Raw genomic sequence first — 27,459 nt, forward strand, 5'->3', positions numbered from 1 at the left:
AGAAAATCAGACTGGTACTTACTACCATCGGCTTTTCCAAGGCGATTTCCAGAAATTTACATACCTCCATCCAGTAGGGCTTAATTCTCGGACATTCCATAAATATTTGAATATCATCCGCAGCTGGATGCTTGCAACTGGGACAACTGTATACTTTCCCAGTCACCTTGGTTAACTTTTTTGGAGACCAATACACTCTAGGGCAGTGTAGAGATGATTCCTCCTCAGTGCAGCTGATTTAACCATGGCCTGCAACATAACAAAAGAATCAGACGATACTTTATAAACATCCAATTCGCTATCACCATATTCTTTGCCCCATACTCTTATAACTTTGGATTCCCCCTCATTCTCCGCTTCCAATAAGGCCCCGTACCAGAAAGAGACTTCCTTTTTCCATGTGCCTGTTCTAGTAACTAGATCCATTTTCGAGTTCACCTCCTCCTCCTCCTGCCAGTTCTGCGTCGTCCACCAAGATGAAATCTGATAGAACTTAAACCTCGTCAGGGTTCCTCAGGTTAACCTGCATAGTACCTCCCAACTCATAAGCTTACCGTCTTCTTGCAGGTCGCCCCAACATTTTATACCCCCAATTTTAAGAGGCAGACTCAATTGGTCTTGTAGGCATTCCGGTGTACCGGGGGAGTCCCAGACTGGGGCCTGTACCGCATAGTATGGGATTTTCATCCTTCTTCTTATGTACATCCAAGTCTTTAGGGCCGCCACCAAGATCTTTAACCTAACTTTTTTGTGAAACTTCGGGTCTCCATACTTAAATAAGAAGAATTCCTGGCCTTGCACCACATCTTTTAACATGGCCTCAAACAGTAAGCCTAATGAAGATGAATCGGTTTTATTGGCCAACATCCTGAGGTTTTTAAAGTGGAAAGAATAACAGTATGTGAGTAGGTCTGGTAGTGCTAACTAGGCCTGGGCGGTAAATTCTGCTCCGTTCGCGGAATTTGCGGAATTTAGGTAATTTCGCGTTCCGCGGAGAACGCGGAATTGCCCAAAATGCTGCTTTCCGCGGCTTCGCGGAATTTTTGCTTGTTTGCGATCTCAAAATGCGTGTTCGCGAGATATTTCCCCTCGAGCACGCAAACAGCGGTCGCGAACAGGAAAAAAGCATCGCGAACAAGCAATTCCGCGTGTTCGCGGAATTTCTGCGTGTTCGCGGAGATTTTAAACCATTTCGCGGAGATTTGCGTAACGCGACTACGCAAATTCCGCCCACCCCTAGTGCTAACCCACCCACTGTAAGGCCTTTTCTTAGTTTTTTCCAGGTTATTCTAGGACTCTTCGTTGCCCAAATAAAGGTACCTATTTTGCCTTGTAGTTTAGCTATATCTTCTGTCCTGAATAACAATGGGATTGAATTATATAGAAATGTGATTTTTGGCAAGATTATCATTTTCACAACGTTAACCCTCCCATTGATGTTTAGAGGGAGGTTTACCCAACATATAAGTAGACTAGCAACCTCTTTAGAAACCCTCCTCCAGTTAACATTGGGAATATCCTCGAGTTTCTGGACTAACTGGACCACTAAATACCTCATTTGACTCTTTACCCCTTGGCTTCCTTTTGCTTGATTCCATTCCAATATTTCCGTTTTCTCCTTATTGATTTTATACCCTGACACTTTGCCATAGCTCTCTGCCTTCTCAATTAGCCGAGGGATAGCCTCTGTTGGAATTGTTGTGTACAGAAGCAGATCATCTGCATATAGAGCGAGTGTAGAAATGAAAGAAGTCTCATAGACAGGGTCTTGTAGTTGTAGTTTATTCTTCAGTTACATCATTACAGGTTCCTTTGTAAGTCTTAATGTAAGCCCCACCAGGAGCAGCCTCCTGGCTACTCAGCCCATCTCCTCCAACTGCCACCCTTCAAGTACCAACATCGATAACATTCTACATGACATCACATAGCTAGACAGAGAACCAGGGCAAGGGAACTGAATAACATTAGAAGCAGATCACTACAGCGAGCTTCAGTTCAAGTTTTCCCATTTTAAAGGGATGGATAACAGGATCCCTCCTAAGCCAACTAACAAACGGCTTGATGTACAGATTAAATAGTAGTGGTGACAAAGGGCACCCCTGCCTGGTGCCCCTCGAGATATTAAACCAATTAGTCAGGACACCGTTAACAAAAACCTTAGCTTTAGGGCCAGAATACAGACTCCTGATCGCCTGGACAAAATTGTTAGGGAAACCAAAACTTTTTAACGCTTCCCAGAGATATACCCAGTTAACCTGGTCAAAAGCTTTTGTAGCGTCTATTGCTACTATCGTCAGCGGAGCCCTCTTAGCTTCTGCCATATCTATGGCCCCCATTACCTGGAAGGTAAGCTCATTTAGTTGCCTCCCGGATATGAAACCTCTCTGATCAGAGTGGACTACTGCCTTTATAACCTTTGCCACTCTTGCTGCCAATATGCCTGCAAAAACCTTGTAATCTGAGTTTAATAGGGATATTGGTCTGTAAGACTCTCTCAACTGTGGATCTTTGTTAGGTTTTAGAATCAGAGTCACCGTGGCCTCCGCCCACGAACCTGGAATATCTCCCCCCCTAATATACATTTTGTTGAACACATTTTTTAAGATTGGCACCACAATATCCAAAATGGCTGTATAAAACTCAATTGGGAGCCCGTCCGGGCCTGCAGCTTTTCCCGTGACCATTTTTTTGCATTGTACTCTGACTTCTTCTTCAGTAATGCTAGTTTGCAGAGATACCCTGTGTTCTTCAGTCAATTGAGGAAGGGCAGTTAATTTTAGCCACTCCTGAGCTACCCCTTGTCCTAGTCCAATATCCTCCTTATACAGATCATTCATAAAGGTTCTGGCTTCCTCACGAATTTTATCATCCTCATAAATTATGCTTCCTGAACCTCTTTGAATTAAGATCTTTATCAGATTCCTTGCCCTATCTGCTCTCGCCTTCCATGCTAATAAAAGACCGCATTTCTCTCCGTAGGCAAAATACTGTAGCTTACTAACTTTCCACCTGTCAGAAAGCTTCCTATCTAGATTTGCTTGAAATTCGGCCCGCAAATTTTCCAACTCTTTCTCCAAACATGGTGCTATACCCCGGGTCTCCATAGATGCTTTCTCTAATTCTGTTCCTTTCTCCTTAATCTTGCTTATCCTATCTGCTTCTTCATTTTTCAGAGCTCTCTTTCTTCCTACCGATATAGAAGTAAGAATCCCCCTTATATAGGCTTTAAAAGCCTCCCACACTGTCTGAGCCTTAGCAGTGCTGATATTAACCTTGAAATACTCATCTGTTTTATCACAGATCTTCATTATCACTCCATAGTCCAGTAGCATGGTCCTATCTAAAGTCCATCTTCTTTGTGTCTCTCTCTGCTTAAGCCCCGTCAGCGCTACTGCTGAGTGATCTGATAAGATAGCTGGAATATGATTTATTTCCTCGACTTCTGAAAATAGTACCTGGTCTACAAGAAAGAAATCAATTCTTGAATGATGCTTATACTTTTTACTTTAAAACGTAAAATCCCTATTCTTACTTCTCCATATATCAAGTAAATTAAAATCTTTAATTATATTTTTTAGCGCCGCAAACGTCTTAGGCGGACTGTTATATTTAACTTTAGAGGTACTATTCATTTCCTTATTTAAAATCAGATTAAAGTCCCCCCCTATTATAATTGGTATAGAAGTATTCAACAAACTGGCCTCAAGTTTCAGAAGTGCCCCAGGATTATCTTCATTTGGCCATAATATGCTACACATACCCGGGGTGTACCCCGAACTGTCAAAGTGGCCACCAGCCATCTCCCTGACTGAGCTGTCTCTTGTTTTACGACATTAATACCTGCATTACTCCTTATGATCAATGCTACTCCCCTAGAGCTTCCTCTTTGGTCGGAGCAAAGCACCTCTTGGATCCATCTCGCCTTACTGAGCTCCTGTTTGCACTCCTGGGACTCTAAATGGGTCTCCTCTAAAAAGCAAAGATGCGCCTCACTATCCTTCAGGAATTCAATAACCCGGGACATCTTTCTCCTACTCCTCAACCCATTTACGTTCCATGATATCATTTTAACTTTATTTAACCTGTTCATCTTTGCAGCACCCTAGGCTCTTTCTTCGCGACTCTAAGATTTTTTAGACTTGTATGAGGACTCATTTTTTGTTTTTTTCCCCCTTGCTCCCAACACCCTGTGCTCCCCCCACCCCACCCGCCATAAGGAACCCTCCTGCTATCCCTTTAGCGATTGAATCGCCTTTCGGGACCCTCCCCTTGCAGCACGAGGCATCCACTCCTATGATAAGCCCATCCAATTATTTTAAGCTATTGTCCAGATTCACTATATGCAAATGAACATTCATCTGTGTATCTATATATGAGTAAAGATATTTTTCTTTTCTTTTTTTTGTGTATCACTCTATTATCCAAACTAGAGTGCTACTGTCCCCTGTCCATCTACCGCCTCCCTAATGTGCGTATATATATATATATATTCACTGAAAAAACCATGGGTTTCACACACGTTATAGTTAGGAATTAGCATTTAAAAAACCTTAGAAATTCAATGAAAAAACCAAAGGTTTCACACATGTTATAGTTAGCTGGACATTTCACTCGTAAAAAACCAATGAAATTCCCCCGTTATAGTTAGTTCAGCTAACTATAACTCGCGCGCCCGCAATGCACTACTGATGACGTCACATATTACATCACTCATGACATGGTCAGTGACATCACTCATGACATCACTGATGACATCTCAAATGACATCACTGATGACATCATCCAGTGAATGTGTGTTTTTCTGAAAATTAAATATGTTTTATATATGTATATCTCAAGGTCGATGGAAGAATAAATGAGTATATAAGTGTCTAAATTGATGATTTGTTTCTGAAAAATTGATTGTACAACTGACTGATTAAGTGTATCTTTTTGAATACATGGCTTAGTGAGTAATGTTTAAATGTGTAAATACCTGTATCAGTCTCTCACTTTGTATATAAGTGGCTGCATGGGTTGGTGAGTAGCTACATGAGTGTCTATATAGGTTAATAGTTGGTTTTTTGAGTATCAGTATGAGTGTCTGAGTGTCTTCATGGTGCGATGGGGGGTATTACGTAGTGCATAGATGCATGAATGAGTGACTCACTGTTTGTATGTGTTGAAGACAGCATGTGTGCAGGACTGTATGGGTGGATGAGTGTGTGCATGGGTGTGTTAGTGAGTGAATGACTGTCTCAATAGTGTCTTCATAAGTAACTACATATGTTTTAAACTAGTATATGTGACTATTGGTGTTTATAAGTGAGTATATGTGAGAGTGAGAGATTGGAAGAGTTCCTGTATGAATAAGTATGTGTTTCTATAAGTGATTATTAAAAAGACTAAGTATGTGTAAGTTTCTGTAAAAGTAAGTGTGCTGGTGTGTGTATAACTGTATATGCAAGTAAATGGATGTTTGATTCTTTATTAGCATGAGTGACTATGTGTGTGAGTAACTCTATGGATGAGTGGGATTGTGTTACAGGATGTTTAGGTGTATGAGTACATATGATGTGTGAGTACATGTATGAGTGACTGTATAGGATTGTTGGTGGATGAGTGGATGTGTATGTGGATCTTAGAATTACTGAATAGGTTGTTGTAACTGTTATTGGTATGTCCATTGTTTTGAAAATTTTAGTCTCTATTTTTGAATGTTTGTATCAAAGGTTATATTAGGGTGAGAGGAGGTCTACCACTCTGTCACAAGGATAATGTCATCAGTGATGTCATTTGAGATGTCATCAGTGATGTCATGAGTGATGTAATATGTGACGTCATCAGTAGTGCATTGCGGGCGCGCGAGTTATAGTTAGCTGAACTAAGTATAACGGGGGAATTTCATTGGTTTTTTACGAGTGAAATGTCCAGCTAACTATAACATGTGTGAAACCTTTGGTTTTTTCATTGAATTTCTAAGGTTTTTTAAATGCTAATTCCTAACTATAACGTGTGTGAAACCCATGGTTTTTTCAGTGAATTTCAAAGGTTTTTTAAATGCTAATTCCTAACTATAACGTGTGTGAAACCCATGGTTTTTTCAGTGAATTTGCAAGGTTTTTTAAATGCTAATTTTTTTTTTTCTTCTATTTTTTTTTACATATTTTTATTTTAATTTTCTATCCTTTTTTAAAGACTATGGTTCAATTTTTAAAATTCTACAATATGTTTTTTTAAATATATTTTATAAAATAAACAGGTAAAATTTATTAGCAATACATTTTTTTCTTTTTTTTTTAATTTTTTTTTTAGTACGCGTACCGTAAGCTTACGGTAAGCGTACGGTTTACGCAATGTCCGTAATTTATCTACGCTGTTTGCGTATAGTTACGCAATTTGCGTAGCCGCGCGTACTCCGCGTGGGGCGCGTACGCGTGTACGCTACACGCGCACGTTACGCGGAAGTGTCGGGGAGTGACTGTTATGCGCATGCGCGCAAGCGCGTGTCTTTTTTACGCGCATGCGTACTTTTGCCGTAAGCGTACCGTAAGCGTACGGTAGGTCATGTGATCATGAAACACAACTTTTGATTGGTTGAAACTACTTTCAGTTCTAGAACTCTCCTACACCACACCCATTCCCCTCATTTCTGCTTGTGATCCCTTAGGAGAAGGAGCTGGGTTGTCTTTGTGATACGATGGCAGAACAGCAGAGCTCTTCTGAGAGTGAGGCTAGCAGCAGTACCTTGAGGCAGAGAGCGAGGAAACAAAAGACCTCTTACGTATGGGAGTATTTTACTTTTCCAGAAGGCCAGCAAAAGGTAAATGCACCCTTAGTGACTTGCAAGCTGTGTAAGCGTGTACTTTCAAGAGGTAATCCTGACAGGAAGTATTCCTTTGGGAATCACACCATGATGAGACACCTTAAGGATGTACACAGAAGGACACATGCTCGACTTACTGAAGGTAACCCTTCAGTAAATCAACCAAGCACATCCACAGCAGCTCAGCTGGACCATCATCTGCAGAGCCGAGTCCTTCTTCTGCAGGTCAGGTGGGCCCTTCATCTGTGGGGGGAGCATCTCCTTTTTCTGGTCCTCTGGAAATTAACCCTCGGTTTGCGAGGGTTGAAGTACGGTACGCCAATTGTCACGATCTAATTACTTATAGGGAGACCAGTATTTCCCTAGTGAACATTAAAATAGATCAGCACACTTGTCGTACCGTCTAATATTCCCAATCTTTCTTTCCTCTGTCCCTGCATGAACACAACGGCTCTTTTAAGAGCCAACCTTACCTTTCATCTATTTTTTATGTATTTTTTTAAAAACTTTTTTTTTTTTTTTTTTTACCGCTTTATCACTAAAAATCAATTATCACATTACAAGGTCCTTGAGAGACTACAATTAAAAACTGCAAATGTGATTGTAGAGAAGTGGAAAAAAGGGACCATGACATTATTGACTTACCATACCCACTCAAAAAAAGATTTATTCATTTAATTTATTTTTAATTGCTTTTAAAATGGTTATAGTTTTCGAAAATTTTCTATCTCAATCTGAAAAAAAGAAAAAAGTATTAATATTTAATAAAAAATTTAATAATACAGTACACATATTTACATATTTTTCAAAAAATATTTTTGCCTTTTTTTTGCTGTTTTCAGAAAATATTGCATTTCACTATAAATTGTGAAAGCAATTGCATTCATCATTTAACAGCAGGCAAAAAAAAATTAACAATCTCAAAGATTGTTTTTAAAAAAGCCCAGAATCTCTTTTTTCATAAACATAACTTTAAAGAAATGCATAATATTCTAAAAAAATATCATCTAATATCTATACTTATTTCTTTAAAATACCGTCTGATATTTTTGTTTCAGAAGTATAATCACAATAATATATGTCAAATAACTCCACAATACATCTGGTTCCATTTCCTTTAGGCCAAATAGTAATTTTAAAATTCTTTTTTTGTTTAATTTCCAATGGTAATCCAATAAAAAACAAAAGTTTAAATTGTACAGATGTCACCGTTTCTCTGTAACATTTTGGTTTCCGAAAGATTAATTAATAATTAAATAAGTCCACAATAGAATTGTTTACTTTTCCGCATGGCCAAGTAATTTTAAAAATCTTTTTTGAAAAAATTTCCAATGGCAATCCAATAACATTCCAAAATTTAAATTGTGCAGATGTTACCGATTTTTTCTAAATTTTTGGTTTTCCAAAGTTTCCTTAAAAAATGGAAAAATTCCACATTACAATTGGTTACCTTTCCATTAGGCCAAATGATAATTTGTTAAATCTTTTTATTTGTAAATTCCAAATGGTAATCCAATAAAATGGTAAAATTGTTTTCTCCAGATGTTGTCAAATCTCTCTAAAATTTAGGTTTCAGGAAGATTAGATAGGAATTTGCTAAATCAAAAGGCAAACGTTGCTTAAAAATCAATTGGGAATCATTACACAGTGTCCAGCCTTTTTCACATTTAAGATAAACTGTGTAATGACCAGAAGTTACAGTAGGTCCATCATGGAAAATTATTGCAACTGTTACAAAAGTTTTTCCTGAAATTGATAATTGCTGTCCTGTAAACTTCTTTATTAAAGTATCCAATTTTGAACCATCAGCTCTACATCGTTGCATCATTAAAATTACATACTGTCTGTATTCCTTTAAAATTAATGTTGAAAACATGTCAGATTTACACTCACTGCATTGCATGCTATGATTAGCATCTTTAACTAATTTAGCAAAAGTGACTGTTTTACTCTCTGGCAATGTTAAATAAATAAACCTTTCAGAATCAACATTAGAGCCACATATATTATAACAGTTTTCACAACTATGTTCCCATTTATAAGAGAGACCAAATAAATTTTCAATGTTAACCCCTTCTTCTTCCAGTACCTGAAGAAAATAAATCAAGAATTCCTGTGCGTCTTGCTGTACATTTTGAGAAAACTGTGTTCGTCCTGAACATACATCTAAAACTTTTCTAATTTCAGTAGCACTTTCTATTTGAGTTTTATCATTACTCAGCTTTTCAAAAAGGAGACTCAGCACAGTACAGAATCTTTTTCCCTGATTTACTATTATCTGCTCTTGCAAACTTTCCAGATAAAATGCAACATTCAGCACTACATTAGCGTAGCAGTTGACACCAGAGCTATTTTCAAAATAACATCCTACAACCTGTTCTTCATTTTCCTTATTCTTTTTGCTTGCAATTACATCCCTCCTCTTTTTTTTCCTCCTCTCTACATCTTCATTACAGATATTCTCATTTCTCCTTTTACGAGAAACTACACGTTTCTCCAACACAGGATACTGACCTAAATGAGGAGCATAGCTTCTTCTTAATCTATTATACTCCTTTACACAATTTGTATCAGCACTAACTTTTGAATCATCAAAGTCTATCATGAATAAACCTGATAATGTTTTCACTCGTGACAAAGCAACATATGCCATACCTTCTTTGAACACAGTTGAACCAATGTTCACAAATGCACAATCTACAGTCAATCCTTGAGACTTGTGAATAGTTACAGCATATGCTAGAGAAAACGGAAACTGCTTCCTACGTACATATAAGTCTTTCACAAGCATGAAACGAACTGTACAACGACAAATATCTTTAACTTCTTCTATCTGATCAAATTTTATTTTTAAACATTCAATTCCATCTTTTTTCTGATAATTAATAAAACCCACAACTCTTCCCATAGCTCCATTAACTAAACCTTTTTCAACATCCAAATTTCTCCTTAAAAATACTCTACAGTTCATGCAAACATATAGATTTTTTTCTAATCCAGCTGTTTTGGAAATCTTCTTCTCTAGTGAATCCAATTTATTTTTCAGTGTGCCTGTTAATGTGACAGTAATTCTTCCATCCTCAATTTTGTCCACTGCTTCCAATTTCCTGATATCTTCCTTTTCCAATTTCAAAAGCTCCTCATTGAATATTGAGCATTCACGTAGAGTTGGCATTAAGCAGATGACACTTTTGTTTTCTGCAATGTTCTTGTATATCTTCTCTGCAACTATTTCTTCCTTTGGAAATAAATTATGTAGCAGCCGAGTCTGTAATGCTTTTTTGCCAGCTTCTGTGAGTAGTCCAATCCTGATATCTTTCAGAATACTTCCATATTCTTCATCGTTTGCTTGCCTCATATTAGTTGTAAGTTCCTTGTACTCAAAGAAGGACCAAATATTTGTATTACCGATGCTTCCCAATGACTTCTTCGTGTCTTCATGTGTCACAGTATTAAACACTGGTTGTCCTTTAACTGGAGTAAGTTGCAAAAGATCTCCAAAAACTATGACGTGTTTTCCTCCAAATAACACGTCATAGTCTGACTTCAGAATTTGCTGCATTCTTAAATGCACAAAGGCAAGCATTAAGTTTGATACCATGCTCACCTCATCAATAATGAGAACTTGCATCTTCTTCAATACTCTTGAAACTTCCAAGCATGCTTCTCCAGTTAGCTTGTTGTATTGTATTTTGTTCTCATGCTCCACTGGTAACATTAGCAAACGATGTAAAGTGATTCCTTTTATGTTATATGCTGCTAACCCAGTTGGAGCAGTAACCACACAAGACAAAGTAGAATCCGTTTTTTGCTGTAGGTAGCTTCTGATGACTTTTATAAGGAAACTTTTTCCAGTTCCAGCTTGTCCGCTTACATACATCCTGATTGGATGAAATGATGTGCATGAGCACTCTTTTTTTTCATGTAGAAATCCGTGATCAATTTTGTTTCTGATCTCTTCATAAATTTGTTGCTGCTCTTCGTTCAGTTGTCTTTCCAAATTTTGTGAGTCTATAAATTCTCCTTGAGCTTGATTCATAGCCGTTTCCACTTCATTCATGGCTATTGATGCTTCATTTTCAACGATTGGTTGTCCTAGGGGATCTTGACTGAGTGTTCCTGAACTTTGGCTGTCCTGAGAACTGTCTCTAGCTATTTCTGCTGCAATTGTAGTTTCCTGTTCAATTTCTTCATTTAACATTTGCAGATAAGTTGAGAATGTACTGCATTGTATGCTGTCTTTGCAAGCATTAAAAGAATCTTCATAGCTTTGAAATTCTCCCAGTAGTTCATCCTCTGTACGCCATGGTTTAAACAGCTGTAAAAGAGCCAAGTAGTAAAATTCCTTTTTGTCAGTAGTGTCGCAACTCAGCTTCCGGTGATTTATCAAACTTCCTTTTGTTTGCTTCACCAAACATCCTTCCTCACTAATGACTTTATATTTTCCATTGTTGATGTCTTCTGCGGCTTTCCGTGAATAAATGTAGTTCTGCAGCACTTCATAGAGACACATGTTCTCCAGATGATGACTTCTCTTTGGGTAATATGTATCCAACATGTTTGATTTCAAAATATCTGTACTTTCTGGGTCATTCTCGGCCAAATATTCAATTTCTCCAACAGATTTCAGTACCCGATTTCTCATTGCTGCAAGGCCTAAACTTGCCCAAATTATTCTTCTTGATTTCGAGTAGAGACTTGCAGAAGATAACCTATCTGAACATTCATAGGATCCAATTTCTCGATGCGATAACATCTTCAAACTGAAACTGTACAGCTTCTTACTGACAGTTTTCTCGTGAGAAATCTCTTCCCACATTTCCTTCAATTCTGTTTTTTCTGATTTCGTAATGTAAGATGTTACATATCGAGCAACAGCAATGGAATTGTCAGCTACATACTGTATATCCATGTTAGCGTTCCACATGGATAAAATCACTGGGTTGTAGTCATTTATATTTTTTGATTCTTCTTTTCTTTTAAGGTTGTAGGTATTCTTAGGTGATTTTCTTGTGATAGTATGTCTCACAGATGACATAAAACTGTTAACTCTTCCATTTGAAAGAACAGGTCTAGGAAATCCAAATCGACATTTAGTGTAGTATTTATCTTTGCTCTTGTATTTCCGTCGACAGTATTTTCCACACCGATGACTTTGGAAACGTAAAACTTGCTCCTTTAACTTTTTCTCTTCTGTGCTTTTTGGTATAGCACATGTTGCATATTCTTCAATGTAAGATAACACTGCTTCATCAGTATCTGTTCCAAACTTTGGGGCATCCTTGATCCACAACAGCATATGAATATGAGGAGCACCTCTTGCCTGGTACTCTTTTCTCCAAAAGAAATCCACTACTTCTCCTAGAGGTGGATTTTTTTTATTGCAGATGAAGGACATCATAGCCTCAAATCTATGATTGAAATATCTGCAAACATTAACCGGATCCAATGAGCACAGTTCTCCTGCTGTCTTGTATTCAATGTTTTTAATGTTTGAATTTGCCTCTCGTAGAAAATCCAGTAAATCATCCCAAGCGTACTCGGCACAGCTTAGGGTAAGGAACCATGTTGGAGTTCCTAAATTCCGTAACATGCATTTTAATTCACCATGGCGTCGGTACCAATATTCATTTGTCCCACGCTGACAAGCCATCAGATTGATCAGTTGTGTTTCCAAATGATCATCTCGGTGCTGCACTTTCTCCATAAAATCCTTAGCAGACACATTTTGTAAATGTACTCCACTTTTTAAAATGTGATTTACTGCATAAGACAGTGCAGACAAGTCGCTTTCAAATAAAAGATGGAACAAATAAGGAATACTTTGTCGAAATCTGGGATCTTCAGCATATAGTCTTGTAGTCCGATACTCAGAAGCTGGAATCTGTTCCAGACGTTCATCGTATCGTCCTCCTTTTCCTTTAGGAAACAGCTGGGGAAAACATCGAGCTTCCAAGCTCTCCTCCCATACACTCACGGGAGTTCCTTTTGCTTTCTTCATCTGAAATAGATCAATATTGTCTCCCATAACTTCTTTTGAATGAAGAGGATGTATGCTAAAATGTTCATAAATTTCTTCTTCCTTTGACTTGTCCACTTTTTCAATTTGTCCAGTTGGTGTTTCTGTGTCTTCTTGTAAATCTTCTTCTTCTTCTTCTTCTATATAAATTGATTCATACCATTTGTTATTCCTTTTCAAATACAAATTTGCTCTTTGTACTTTCCGTACATCTACCAGCTCCTGCCAAATCCATTAACCAGAATAATTAATGGTTCAGTTTCCAAAGTATCCGCATCAATAGTTTCCATATTTTTTTTCAAATCCAAGGGCAAATACACCACTCTACCTTTTAAACCTCTCAGTAAATCTGAAGGAGGTAATTTACCAGTTTTGGGCTCCATACGTACTATGGTCTGGAACGGATGAACACATTGAATGAGTATAGACTCATATGTATTTAATTCAGAAAGTTCGGCAGGAATAGCATCCAATTCTAAATTATTATGTACAGCTCTGGTCGGCATTCTATTTTCCTCTAACTTGTTGTAACAGTATTTACAAATACGCTGAACTTCACCCAATTCAAAACAATTTTCAAGAAATATATAGGTGGCAAAATCCTTCCACTTATAATTATCTTCATTTTCACTCTTTCTGTAGAGATCAACATACCTGGTTTGTTTTCTATAATGAGTTCTGCGGCAACAAATACAAGTAATATTTGGTCTTTCATTAGAGATTATTGCAAATTTTGTTATGTGATCATTAAATGTCTTACTTACAGAGGGTTCTACATTTTCTTCCACTTCTTCCTCATTTACTGTGTCCTTCTCTGCACTGTTTTGTTCAGGACCAAAGTAACAAAACTGAATTTCATCAACAACCTTCTCTACATCTGATACCGTTCCACGGAACAGAGCCCTATTCAATTCATCTAACTTTATTGCTGGACTTTTAGCAAAATACAACCGTCTCACAAACTTTCTCATTTCAGTATGATGAACAGCCAGCATCCTAAAATGATGGAAAACACTATTACACACTTTTCTAGATAGACAAGCCAGAGAATGACCCTGCAAACCAGTATTCTCTCTCACTCTGCATGGATCTAGACTTTGAAGCACCTTAATCTTCTGTTTCACACTTTTTTTGCTATATTCTCTTAGAAACTCACGAAATTTATCAATAGATTCCTGACGCACAGTGCAAATACTACTACAATTCCAAGTGTACGCTGGGGCTTTAGGACGTCTCCCCATAGCCTCATCCGCCATCACTTGTACCTCATCTCTTGGAACCATTATCTCCTTCTCCATTATGCAACCATTTTTCACTTCATAAGCACGACCTCTGGTGTCAACTGCATGCAGCAAACTATTACTTTGAAAATAACTCTCTTCATTAAAAAAAGGTTCACTACTTGAACTATGCATCCATTTTCCTAAAAACACTTTACAAAAGTTTGTTCTGTTCACTACTCTTTTCCTTTTGCTATGTGATATCAGTACATTAACCATTTTGTCTAATGTACGCATACTATTCAAAATTAAAATGAATAGTTTCCTTTTTAATTCTAATGCCTTTGCTGCAATGGCTTCAATTTCTTTTTTTCTCTTATAAAACTTTGCCTTTTGCTTATATTTCTTCACATCCTTTATCAAATTGGACATAACTCTCCTCTGAAACATTTTTCTACGTATCTCTTTAAACGCTGTTTTTCTGTTTAAGTTTATCTTTTTAGTTGCAGAAGGTATATTTGCATTAACTAAATTCTCAATTTTTTCCTGTCCTTTTCGATTGAAATGATTCTTTCCAGTACAGACATTTTGTACATTTTTCCTTTTTTTGAATATGTTCCTTAGAAAATCTTTTGTTTGCTTACCAGAAGATATTTTCTTCTTCCCAACATGAGCATCTTCAACTAACTTAGGTCCTCCAGTTGTCTTCAAATATAGGTTTTTTTTGTGCTCTTTTTTTACTCTGGATTTTGTAGGCATCTTAAATGTTGTTCACTGCTCTTCAGCAATTCCTGAAAAAAACTAAAAAAAAATTCCTTTATTTTATTTAAATATATTACTACATTTGTTTTCACATTAGTCACAAAACGAAATTTCTTTGCCAATTTGAAAGCACACTTACTGCTCTTTTTTTTGGCAAGTGATAAACACTTTTACAGACTGACACATTATGAATCCACTTTTCAGATTTTTTAAAAAGCACATGTCCAAACTGCTTTTTCAGACCATCACCATTTGTAACCTGGGTGACTGCCTACACTCCAGCAAGGGCAACCAGCCTTAGTGATGCTGAATGTATTTGCATTACTGACTGAAACCTCAAACCCCACTCGCTTGTGAATACTGTGCATGATTCCACATGGTAAGTAGCTGGCTGTGTGCTAAGAGTCTGCTTCTGCACCAAAAAATGGCTCCCCCTTTCCATCTAATGCAACTGTGAAATCACCAGAGCAATACGCAATAAATCTCTGCCTGTAATTCCTATTTGCACACAGAGTCATGTTTTCACATTAGTCACAAAACGAAATTTCTTTGCCAATTTGAAATCACACTTACTGCTCTTTTTTTTGGCAAGTGATAAACACTTTTACAGACTGACACATTATGAATCCACTTTTCAGATATTTTAAAAAGCACATGTCCAAACTGCTTTTTCAGACCAGCACCATTTGTAACCTGGGTGTCTGCCTACACTCCAGCAAGGGCAACCAGCCTTAGTGATGCTGAATGTGTTTGCATTACTGACTGAAACCTCAAACCCCACTCGCTTGTGAATACTGTGCATGATTCCACATGGTAAGTAGCTGGCTGTGTGCTAAGAGTCTGCTTCTGCACCAAAAAATGGCTCCCCCTTTCCATCTAATGCAACTGTGAAATCACCAGAGCAATACGCAATAAATCTCTGCCTGTAATTCCTATTTGGACACAGAGTCATGTTTTCACATTAGTCACAAAACGAAATTTCTTTGCCAATTTGAAAGCACACTTACTGCTCTTTTTTTTGGCAAGTGATAAACACTTTTACAGACTGACACATTATGAATCCACTTTTCAGATTTTTTAAAAAGCACATGTCCAAACTGCTTTTACAGACCAGCACCATTTGTAACCTGGGTGTCTGCCTACACTCCAGCAAGGGCAACCAGCCTTAGTGATGCTGAATGTATTTGCATTACTGACTGAAACCTCAAACCCCACTCGCTTGTGAATACTGTGCATGATTCCACATGGTAAGTAGCTGGCTGTGTGCTAAGAGTCAGCTTCTGCACCAAAAAAAGGCTCCCCCTTTCCTTCTAATGCAACTGTGAAATCACCAGAGCAATACGCAATAAATCTCTGCCTGTAATTCCTATTTGCACACAGAGTCATGTTTTCACATTAGTCACAAAACGAAATTTCTTTGCCAATTTGAAAGCACACTTACTGCTCTTTTTTTGGCAAGTAATAAACACTTTTACAGACTGACACATTATGAATCCACTTTTCAGATTTTTTAAAAAGCACATGTCCAAACTGCTTTTTCAGACCAGCATCATTTGTAACCTGGGTGTCTGCCTACACTCCAGCAAGGGCAACCAGCCTTAGTGATGCTGAATGTATTTGCATTACTGACTGAAACTTCAAACCCCACTCGCTTGTGAATACTGTGCATGATTCCACATGGTAAGCAGCTACCTGTGTGCTAAGAGTCTGCTTCTGCACCAAAAAATGGCTCCCCCTTTCCATCTAATGCAACTGTGAAATCACCAGAGCAATACGCAATAAATCTCTGCCTGTAATTCCTATTTGGACACAGAGTCATGTTTTCACATTAGTCACAAAACGAAATTTCTTTGCTAATTTGAAAGCACACTTACTGCTCTTTTTTTTGGCAAGTGATAAACACTTTTACAGACTGACACATTATGAAGCACATGTCCAAACTGCTTTTTCAGACCAGCATCATTTGTAACCTGGGTGTCTGCCTACACTCCAGCAAGGGCAACCAGCCTTAGTGATGCTGAATGTATTTGCATTACTGAGTCCAACCTCAAACCCTTAAACTATTCTTTTATTATACCAGTACACCTTAATTTATTGTGAAAACATAGTCCATATTATTTTACATGTTCCTCACATTTAAATTTCTCCCAAAACAGAAAATAATAAACACAACTTCAACAAAAAGAATTGCATTTCTATTATTCATTTCTTAATTTACCATATACATCCCCTCTCAAACTCTAAACTCACCTTTAAAATTAGTTAGTTGTGAAAGAAATGTGGCACTCAAACAGCAGATTATCAGAGCCAGGATCTCTGTGCTCTACACCTCTCTCCTCTCAGCAGAACCAGATAATGGCAAACTTTCCCTCTCTTTTTCCACACATATACATGTTAGTTTCAAATCTCAGTGCTTGCCCCTTTTTTTCAAATGTAATCACACATTTCTATTGGTTGAAAACCAACCCTTTTCCAAAAGTACCCTTCCCCCAACTTGACTTCTGCCTAGTACCCTTCCCCCAACTTGACTTCTGCCTGCTACCATAGCAACAGCTCATGGAACACTGCTGTGTGGAGTCAGGTCAGAAGTTCGCCAAACAATGTTTCAATTCCACAGAGCAAGAGTGCTTGACTTTTCAAACCTAACAGCAAATCCATAGTACTGTTCTTTGGTAACACATTTTTCTGTACCAATACAAAACATGCTTCTATTAATTTACACATACAGCCTAGTTTTTATTCTAGAATGGTATGAAACAGCCAATCAGTTCTTTTTTTAAAAAAAAAATATGTATGCCTCCATTTCCAAACTGTCTTTCTTTTCATATTGCCATTCTACTGAAAGACACCTCCTGAGTGCATCCAGTTCTCCTTTGAAGATGTTCACAGTGTGGATTGAAGGGCACAGCTATGTCTTCTGGAGTGAAAAGTATGCAGAGAAAACAGATATGGTGAGAGACCTTGCTTTGCCAAATGTAGACATTAAATGGATTGGTCAGAGAGGGTTAAAGTGGCACCAATTGATGCCATTGGTGAAATCCTTCATGCACATCCAACACCCTGACCTCATAATAGTGCACTGTGGTGGCAATGACCTAGGCACTTTGACTGGGGTAGGTCTGGAAATGCTTATGAAGGAGACCTTTGCACAACTGTTTTCACTTTTCCCTAAAACTGCCTTTGTGTTTTCTAACATATGCCAAAGGCAAAAATGGAACTGGTCCAATCATTTCTGTCCGCAGATTGACAAAGCAAGAAAGCACGTCAACAAATCTGTTTCTGCTTTCCTCCGTGACTATGGTATGGGTTCCATTTACCACAACAACTTGCGTTATGACATGCAAGACATTTATAGAGGAGATGGTGTACACTTCAATGATGAAGGGAACAGAGTCTTCCTCTTGAACCTTAGACTCTGCATCGGTACTTACTTGTAGGTACCACAAAAAAATCACTTCATAAACACAACGGCTCTTTTTAGAGCCCCCTAATATCTAAACACTTAAATCTGCATTTTCATTGATTTATTATTTTTGTTTTTTACCGTACGCTTACCGTACGCGTACCCCAGTGATTTTTTTTAAAATCAATAAATGTTTTCTTTGTACTTTTCTGTCCTTCTTTGACCCCCCTTACAAATGTTAGGGGGTCTGTAACTCTCCTCCTTGCCCCCTTTTCTTGTTATCACTCTTTTTTTTCTGAGTGAAACACACGAAATGGCGGCCGCCGCTTCCTGGTTTCGACCGATTCGAATGTTTACTAATATCTAAGAGCCAATCAGAATCGCGCTCGCGCACGCCACCGTACGCGTACGGTAAGCGTACCGTAAGCGCACCGTAAGCTGGCTCAGATATATATATTGATTTAAAGGCTATTTTCTCAGAATCTACTGAACAGATTTACACCAAACCTACAAAAGGCACTTCCTTGACCTGAGGACTACCTCTCTGCCAAATTTCTAGTAATTCTGTTCAGCCGTTCGGGCTGTAGCCCTGTCTAAAGGTCCTATGGAAAAATGCATGGGAAAAACGCGTTTTGGGACCCCCCTTTTATCTCAGCCCCCGCTTGACGAATCCCCCCGAGACTTTCAGGGAAGGAGCGGAGCGTAGCGCCCCACCTATTTTGAAAAATTCGCGAGGATTCGTCGACCGGCGCCAAAGTTATTCAAAATAGAATGTTGCAGATTTCCTATGGAAACGTGGTCCTAACTATAACTACCTACTGGCGACCGCCAGTAGGTAATAATTTATATATATATATATATATATATATATATATATATATATATATATATATATATATATATATATATATATTCAAACCAGAAAGTTGCCCTCAAGTGAAGACGCCACTCATGTGGAGTTTAAAACCTTTAATCACGGACTTCAGGATGGCAATCTTCACCTTCCCGATCTCACATCAAAGCCCAACGCTTTTCAAACATCTTGTGTCCTTGGTCATGGGCTAATGGAAAGGAGCAGCGGTCGGTATCATGCAGAGCACCTGATAATGACCCAAGCCCCGCCCCATGGGCGTATGCTACCTGCATACTGGGACTTGTAGTTCTGCATGATTCTTTCCCTAGTGGGTACTGCTTTGCCCCTTGTAATAAATCCAATAAAATCCCCAGTGGGTAGACAGGAACGATGACAGACTGCCACTCTGTTTATTCCAATGTCCATCGACACGGGCTCCGCATTCCATCAGCGCTTGTTGTTTCCAAGCGCAGAATCTGTATCGGCAACAGCGGGGCATCTCCGCGGCTGAGCAAGCTGCTAAATATTCAAACCAGAAAGTTTCCCTCAAGTGAAGACGCCACTCAAGTGGAGTTTAAAACCTTTAATCACGGACTTCAGGATGGCAATCTTCACTTTCCCGATCTCACATCAAAGCCCAACGCGTTTCAAACATCTTGTGTCCTTGGTCACGGGCTAATGGAAAGGAGCAGCGGTCGGTATCATGCAGAGCACCTGATAATGACCCAAGCCCCGCCCCGTGGGCGTGTGCTACCTGCATACTGGGACTTGTAGTTCTGCATGATCCTTTCCCCAGTGGGTGCCGCTTTGCCCCTTGTAATAAATCCAATAAAATCCCCAGTGGGTAGACAGGAACGATGACAGACTGCCACTCTGTTTATTCCAATGTCCATCGACACGGGCTCCACATTCCATCAGCGCTTGTTGTTTCCAAGCGCAGGATCTGTATCGGCAACAGCGGGGCGTCTCCGCGGCTGAGCAAGCCGCTAAATATTCAAACCAGAAAGTTGCCCTCAAGTGAAGACGCCACTCATGTGGAGTTTAAAACCTTTAATCACGGACTTCAGGATGGCAATCTTCACCTTCCCGATCTCACATCAAAGCCCAACGTGTTTCAAACATCTTGTGTCCTTGGTCACGGGTTAATGGAAAGGAGCAGCGGTCGGTATCATGCAGAGCACCTGATAATGACCCAAGCCCCGCCCCGTGGGCGTGTGCTACCTGCATACTTGGACTTGTAGTTCTGCATGATTCGTTCCCCAGTGGGTGCCGCTTTGCCCCTTGTAATAAATCCAATAAAATCCCCAGTGGGTAGACAGGAACGATGACAGACTGCCACTCTGTTTATTCCAATGTCCATCGACACGGGCTCCACATTCCATCAGCGCTTGTTGTTTCCAAGCGCAGGATCTGTATCGGCAACAGCGGGGCGTCTCCGCGGCTGAGCAAGCCGCTAAATATTCAAACCAGAAAGTTGCCCTCAAGTGAAGACGCCACTCATGTGGAGTTTAAAACCTTTAATCACGGACTTCAGGATGGCAATCTTCACCTTCCCGATCTCACATCAAAGCCCAACGCGTTTCAAACATCTTGTGTCCTTGGTCACGGGCTAATGGAAAGGAGCAGCGGTCGGTATCATGCAGAGCACCTGATAATGACCCAAGTCCCGCCCCGTGGGCGTGTGCTACCTGCATACTGGGACTTGTAGTTCTGCATCGTTCTTTCCCCAGTGGGTGCCGCTTTGCCCCTTGTAATAAATCCAATAAAATCCCCAGTGGGTAGACAGGAACGATGACAGACTGCCACTCTGTTTATTCCAATGTCCATCGACACGGGCTCCACATTCCATCAGCGCTTGTTGTTTCCAAGCGCAGGATCTGTATCGGCAACAGCGGGGCGTCTCTGCGGCTGAGCAAGCCGCTAAATATTCAAACCAGAAAGTTGCCCTCAAGTGAAGACGCCACTCATGTGGAGTTTAAAACCTTTAATCACGGACTTCAGGATGGCAATCTTCACCTTCCCGATCTCACATCAAAGCCCAACGCGTTTCAAACATCTTGTGTCCTTGGTCACGGGCTAATGGAAAGGAGCAGCGGTCGGTATCATGCAGAGTACCTGATAATGACCCAAGTCCCGCCCCGTGGGCGTGTGCTACCTGCATACTGGGACTTGTAGTTCTGCATGATTCTTTCCCCAGTGGGTGCCGCTTTGCCCCTTGTAATAAATCCAATAAAATCCCCAGTGGGTAGACAGGAACGATGACAGACTGCCACTCTGTTTATTCCAATGTCCATCGACACGGGCTCCACATTCCATCAGCACTTGTTGTTTCCAAGCGCAGGATCTGTATCGGCAACAGCGGGGCGTCTCCGCGGCTGAGCAAGCCGCTAAATATTCAAACCAGAAAGTTGCCCTCAAGTGAAGACGCCACTCATGTGGAGTTTAAAACCTTTAATCACGGACTTCAGGATGGCAATCTTCACCTTCCCGATCTCACATCAAAGCCCAACGCGTTTCAAACATCTTGTGTCCTTGGTCACGGGCTAATGGAAAGGAGCAGCGGTCGGTATCATGCAGAGCACCTGATAATGACCCAAGTCCCGCCCCGTGGGCGTGTTCTACCTGCATACTGGGACTTGTAGTTCTGCATGATTCTTTCCCCAGTGGGTGCCGCTTTGCCCCTTGTAATAAATCCAATAAAATCCCCAGTGGGTAGACAGGAACGATGACAGACTGCCACTCTGTTTATTCCAATGTCCATCGACACGGGCTCCACATTCCATCAGCGCTTGTTGTTTCCAAGCACAGGATCTGTATCGGCAACAGCGGGGCGTCTCCGCGGCTGAGCAAGCCGCTAAATTTTAAACCAGAAAGTTGCCCTCAAGTGAAGACGCCACTCATGTGGAGTTTAAAACCTTTAATCAGGGACTTCAGGATGGCAATCTTCACCTTCCCGATCTCACTTCAAAGCCCAACGCGTTTCAAACATCTTGTGTCCTTGGTCACGGGCTAATGCAAAGGAGCAGCGGTCGGTATCATGCAGAGTACCTGATAATGACCCGTTTGAAACGCGTTGGGCTTTGATGTGAGATTGGGAAGGTGAAGATTGCCATCCTGAAGTCCGTGATTAAAGGTTTTAAACTCCACATGAGTGGCGTCTTCACTTGAGGGCAACTTTCTGGTTTGAATATTTAGCGGCTTGCTCAGCCGCGGAGATGCCCCGCTGTTGCAACTTTCTGGTTTGAATATATATATATATATATATATATATATATATATATATATATATATATATATATATATATATATATATGTTTTTTTCTTGGTTTTTACATTTCTATGTTTAAACTAATCTAGGTCGATTCTACTGCTTCATTTGTGCCAAAAAGGCGTCTACTTCCTCAGGGGAGCTAAAATTATGCATCTTATTTTGCCACATTACTTTTAACATGGCCAGGTGTTTCATTTGGACCTGGGCTCCCAGACTTCTCAACTCAGGCATTCTAGTTCCCAAGTCCCACTGCCTCTGTGCAGTCCTCTTCCCGAGATCCGACCTGATTTGATATTCAATCAAATCTGATTGTAATGTGGTTTCTTTTAAGGCTCTCCCCAAGACCAATTCCTTAACTGCATAAGAAAGGAAGTTTATCAGGATTTTTCTTGGGGCTTTTCTTGCTGGGTGCATCTTGGAGGGATCTCTATGAACTCTCTGTATCTCCTTATCCAGATCAATATCCAATCTGTCTTTCAGGATTCCCTCCCGAAGATTTTTACAAATCCACCAAACCTTCATCCCTCTCCCAAGATAAAATCCATTGCATCTTACTCACCCTTTCTGTGGAATCCTCCATCGCATTATCAACACTCAGTACAACATTCTCCGCTTATTGCCTATCCTTGCAAATACCCATCCATTTTTTATCCAGCTTCCTTATTCTTTCACCTGTGCATATAAAATCCCACTCCCACTTTCCAAACCAGCACAATTTCCTTGCCCTCCTTGCTTTGTAATGACACTGTCTTGCCATCAAAATTCCTCACAAATTTTGTTTATTATTCTACAAGTCCCATATATGACCTCAACTGAATTTATTGTTGAACTTGTCAACATCGTTGCTTTAATCAGGTATTCCTTGGGTTTAACACTACTTGAAGAATATAAATATCCTAGACATTGAGTCTACCCTAGAAAATTAAAAAAATTATCTTTGTAAAGTCAACCCTTCATTGTTTCAAAGCAGCCTTGGTACTTCTTGATCTGTTGGTAGCTTTCAACACGGTTGACCATGACCTTTCAACCGTGTCGATAACGCCGGGATGCAGGGCTTGGCTCATGAGTAGATCTCATCCTTTCTTAGTAACCGCTCTCAAGTGGTCCGCCTTGCGAATTTCTCTTCCGCCAAAATTAAACTGACTTGCGGAGTAACCCAGGGCTCCTCTCTTTCACCACTTCTTTTTAATCTGTACCTATTACCCTTGATCCAATCTCTTGGAGAAAGGAAGGTCATCACCTTCAACTATACTGATGACCTTCAACTGATATTTGATATCGATCAATCGGCATCCTCTGTCCTCAACTTTCAATACACCATGCAATTTATCAGTGAACGGAGTAGTAGCAATCATCTAAAATTAAACCCTGATAAAACAGAGTTGATCATAACGAGTGGGCAAGCCAATCCATGGAATTCCAACTTCAGGCCACCCCAATTATGAACCCCCCGCTCCCAACATTCTCCATCAAAAGTCTGGGTATTGTTATCAGCAGTGATCTGTCTGTGGAAGCCCAGATTGGGACAGTGGTTTCTTCCTGCTTCTTCCAGCTGCGACAAATCAGGAACATTAATAGATTTCTGACTACAGGAGCCCTAATCCAAGTCATCTTGGCGGTGGTAATCTCCCGCATAGACTGCAACAACTCACTTTATGCAGATATCCCAGCATATCAACTAAAACGCCTGCAGTTGGTGCAAAACCAAGTGGCCAGATTAATCCATCACCAGCCCAAATAGCACAATGTCAAACCACTAATGGAAAGTCTATACTGGCTCCCAGTTGCCAAACGCTGCACATTCAAGGTGAGGTGTATCACCTTTAAAGCTCTATACGGCAACAGCCCAGCATTTGACATACTCAAACCTAGAAGCAGCATCACCAAACGGAAAGCAATCACAGCAACCAGAACACAGAACAGCAGCTACTTTGAGAGGAGGACGGGTGCAACACATGAGACGCTGTTACAGCATCAAAACCACCACTCATTTGCGGCTGATCGGCTCGAGAATCCACTCTGTAGCTACTGGGGAGACCCCCGCAGCAGAAATTCTCTTAGTTTCATACCTAAGTGCTGTGTGTAGTGAGCGTGTCGTGTGATCTGCTGCAGGCTCCATTCCGTGCCTTCGTTGTTGTCCTCGTTATTGCTGCAGCTTGGATGCCAGATGCCGTCGTTGCTGTGACCCCCGGCCCCCGGATCCATTGTTGTAGGGGAGCTCACCCCGGTGCGCGTACCAGCGGAGGGACTGCTGGTGGCCGTGGTTGAGAGCGGAGGAAGCTGCGGGGAAATACAACGCCCAGATTCTGGATCTTGGTGCCGGTGAAGACACTGGAGACAGCTGAGGGGCGTGTCTGAGGTAACAAGTGGTGGTCTCAGGGAGGGAGCGCAGCTGAGGGAGAGGACCCCTGTGCTTCCCAGGCCCCCCTCCCGAGCCTGAGCCAGAGCCTGCTCCCTCTGACACTGTACCTGACACTGATCTCGGCCTCTCCTGGATGTAACCGAACTGGCAGGGGCGCGACAGCTCCCAGCTCCCTGCTTCCAGCTCCCAGCTTTACCCATTCCCCACTCACGGACCCACTCACAGACCATCACCTGCTGTGGCACCGTGGGTGAGTGGCCGCAGTTGCAGCTGCCCTGTCGTAGGGGCTGTGGCTGCGGCTGCAGAAATCTGAGTGGGTGAGGCTGTGGACCTGCTGTAGACGCGAGCCACATTCCTTGGCATTTGGCACTTGATATATTTGAATCAAGTTTTGGATCTACAGACCGCTTCCTGGATTATAGTGGTGGTGATGGCCTGCTGGGGCAGTAACAAGGGGAAATCAACTGCTCTAAAGTTTACCCCTCCCTCCCACCAGAATCGAGGGCTTTGTAAACCGCACAGTGCAGGTCCTAAGGAGGAGGAACCCATCTGCCGTGGTTTTCTACAGCCACCACCAACAGGGCCATCAACCGGGCCCTCCCAATTGCAAGATGACCAAAAAAAAGCCTTCTCTGCCCCAAGAAAATGCTCTTAGCAAAGACTATTCTTTCGACTCAAGTATCACCCAGAAAATTAAGGAGAACAAAGAATGCAGTCCCCGCCTTAAAGTCCCCCCTAAAGACCTCATCAGCAGGCCTTATAACCCAATTTCTATACATATGCCCCACTAACGACGTGAATCCTCCCGTCATGACTTTCCTACCAGCAAGCACAGAGGCCAGCAACGGACTGGCGTACCCACTATGGAGTCTCCCTAATAGTAAAACCCTTGCAACACAAGAGCAACGCATACACTTCGGGGGATGCTGGTCCCAATCTTGTCCTAGGCCGTATCGCTCCCCAGGAAATGAACACAAGCTTGCAAGGGACTTACTCGTTGCCCAAATACACCACCAACAACATCCTACACTGCAGATCTCCATCCAGCCAAGCCCCTCTGAGCTTTTAGGATCTGGTCAAACAAAGGCTGAAGTGTCTGAGTGTCAAAAAAAAAAGAACACTGGAGCTCACCCCAAAGCTCTTAAGAACGTCCAGGGAAACCTGACTTCCCCCCCTCCCTCATTCAAAGCCCACAAAATAGCAGTTTCATTAACGACTCAGGACCAACTCTAATTAGAGAAACAAACCATTCCACGACAAGGGCATTACTTTGGCAATCAACCAAGATGGAGCTTCAAATCAACCTCTTATCAACCATCGCACAAAGCCTGGTGGAACTGAGCAACAAGGTGGACTACATAGAGAACAAGCTCAGTGATAATAAGGATAACTGGCACTGCAACTGCTCATGTACAGCACTTATTGACAAATGGACAACACTTCCGGAAATTCTAACAGAACTGGTAGCCTTGCTAAAGGTACAAACAGGAGGCACCATCTGCCCGCCGAACAACAGTGGAACTACATCTACAACAAATTGCCACGACCCTCAAATTAACCTGACCATAATTAATTTGGGCGATCCTCCAACGAAGCCCGACAACCAACACCCAATCACGGCTACCAACTCTTCCATCAGCTCACTGAGACCAAGTTCTGGGCCCCGGACAGTACACTCAAGCAAGGAACCCGAGGGGAAAGCCACCACACAGAATAGAATAGATGAGCCTCTCTCGAGGAGGGCCAAGAAAAAACTAAAGAAACAGGAGAAAAAGGCCAAAGCCTCCCAAAAAGTTGCCCTTTCACTAACAAACCATAATCAAATATTACAAGCTAATAACGTCAAAACCAGGGTCTAACCAATCTTCACCAAAAAGCCAGTTCCAAGTAACACAACACTAACAGCATCAATTCCAACAGTTCCAAAACAAGAGTCTGAAAAAATACTACATCCAATTCTCAGTGCGGGGAAATATTACAGCCTACCAGGCCTGGCAAGCAAAATACAACTAGTCAGAGCATAATGACCAATCAGGCGCATTCAAGGAACAAGGACCGAGCACCGGGTCACTCATCACCCAGGGTCCATCCTCATCGGACCCTCAGAGGATCCGGGACAGAACAATCTTGCCATCTCAGTTCCCCACCTTCAGAACAGAGACTTGTCAATGAGACATCGGCCTTAGTGCCAACCTAAGCACCGCCTAGACAGGATCAAGAGCCCCACTTAAAGAGAACCAAGTCAGCAAAACAACCCATGAGGTAATTCTCACGCCCAGATATCACTTCAAGGGCCATCACGACATCTTAAACAGGGGCAATATACTTTGCCTATTTAAGCACATCCCCACTCTAGCTGAAACACAATCGGACGACTTAGCCTGGGTCAAGTTCCTGAGACTTTCCAGTGATACCCATGGGGAATCAACATCGATAGGGCTGAGTCGCCTCACCCAGGTGTGGCTAACACCAGAAGAATCATCTTTAATAGCAGAATGGGGCATAGATATTGCATTCCCTGTACCAGAGAAATACCCGCACGTGCTAACAGAACCCCCACCAATGAATGAAGTTTACTCAGTGCTAAGGGGGACAGAGGTCAACCATTAAGGGAACATCCATGCTGTTAAGTCAAAATCTTAAAACGTTTACAGGATAACAAGCACCTCTGATCACAGGACAGTCTATACCAGTGGGTCAATGCAAACCCCTGGTCAAGGAACCTGGACTTGTCTAGAAGGTCAGCCACCACGACGGCATTGTT

Source organism: Triturus cristatus, chromosome 2_1, assembly GCF_964204655.1.
Source record: "Triturus cristatus chromosome 2_1, aTriCri1.1, whole genome shotgun sequence".
NCBI classification, from domain to species: Eukaryota; Metazoa; Chordata; class Amphibia; order Caudata; family Salamandridae; genus Triturus; species Triturus cristatus.